Genomic DNA, 1,422 nt, shown 5'->3' with positions numbered 1-1,422 from the left:
TCTTGGGCAGCCAGGTTCCAGGTAGACTGGAGCCGTAGAGAAGCATCCGCGGCTTGCACCCACACCTTGCTCCTGAGTGGGTGGGAAGTGCAAGCCAGATTCCTCCCTCTCCTTCACTTCAGTCTCCCTGGGCCACATGGCCAAGTGCGGGCTGCTGAGCCTGCTGGAAAGGCCCTCCACAGCTCCAAAGACCTCTCCAGCGTCATCTCCCACGCTGCTACCCTCAGCCCTCCCTAGCACCGAACGCTCCCTGCTGTGCACAGGTGTTTCCTGTTGTCCCTGTCGCCCTTCTCCCAGTCCTCCACCTGTCAGAACGCTGCCCCCGCACTCCCCTCCTCAGAGGTGACACTGCCCCCACACAGCCTAGGGAGGGGCCTGGCTCTGTGGGGCAGAATCTGGGCTGTGGAGATCCTACTGTCAACCCACCTCACTCCACACAAGGAAAGCATCTCAGGAGGTCATGTGACCATGGGGAGTCACGTGCGGGAACGAGGCTCCTGATCCTGTCTCTACACTCACTTTCCCGCTCTGTTCCTACTCTATCAACCCTCACCCACGACTGCCCACAGGTGCAGGCCCAACCAAGTCAGAGGTGAGGATTGAGAAATGAGACTGAAAGACAGCCCCAGGAACAGCTTCCTGTCACCCATGCGTGGTGTGGCAGGCATCAGAACAGAGCCGGGGCTTGCCAGCCCCAAGTGCTTTGCACATAGTCTCCTGTTCACGTCAAACCTTTGTGGAAGCCTTTTGGCCTTTTAAAGACCTGAAGTTCACAGCCAGACTGAGGGATCCTCTGCTTCTCGTGAAGCTGGGAGCACACCATACACGAGCAAGACCTTAGTGCGTGTGTGTGCGTGTGTACATGTGCGTGTATGTGTGTGTGCATATGTGTATGTGTGAACAGATTCTTTCTTGCCCTCTGAGTGAAAGGAGGAGGACTACTGCATGCTGCCTCCCTTTGTAGCTGATCACCTTCCCCAAAAACCTGCTTCACAGCCAGCAAGGCAGGGGCCATAGACCACTCCACTTCCCGTCCCTGGAAACACCAGCCACGTTCTGGTTCTGTGACCAGATGGGCATAGAACATGGGAGAGAGGAGGCCCCAAACATCCTCAAGAGCTGGTTGCTCAGAGCACAGGCAGAGGTGGCAGAGGGACGGGCCGAGAGCTGGCCTCTCAGTGACCGATTGTGTCCAGCTTGTGCACATTTCTCAGAAATCTGAGGCTCGAGCGCCTAAGCGGCTTGTCCAGGCTCTCCACTGACCCGCAGCACAGTGGCTGGGCCAGGGCGTGCACCCCAACCTGGGGGACATGTGCCTCCCTGTTGTGCCTCATGACACCTTGGGGCTGCCCCTTCTGGGACAGTGACCTGAGCTGTGGTGTGAATCCCAGGGTGACAGGTTTGTGTTCGGGTCACAGGTGT

This window comes from Pongo pygmaeus, chromosome 12, assembly GCF_028885625.2.
Source record: "Pongo pygmaeus isolate AG05252 chromosome 12, NHGRI_mPonPyg2-v2.0_pri, whole genome shotgun sequence".
In the NCBI taxonomy this organism is placed as follows: domain Eukaryota; kingdom Metazoa; phylum Chordata; class Mammalia; order Primates; family Hominidae; genus Pongo; species Pongo pygmaeus.
This window is presented reverse-complemented; position numbering follows the sequence as displayed.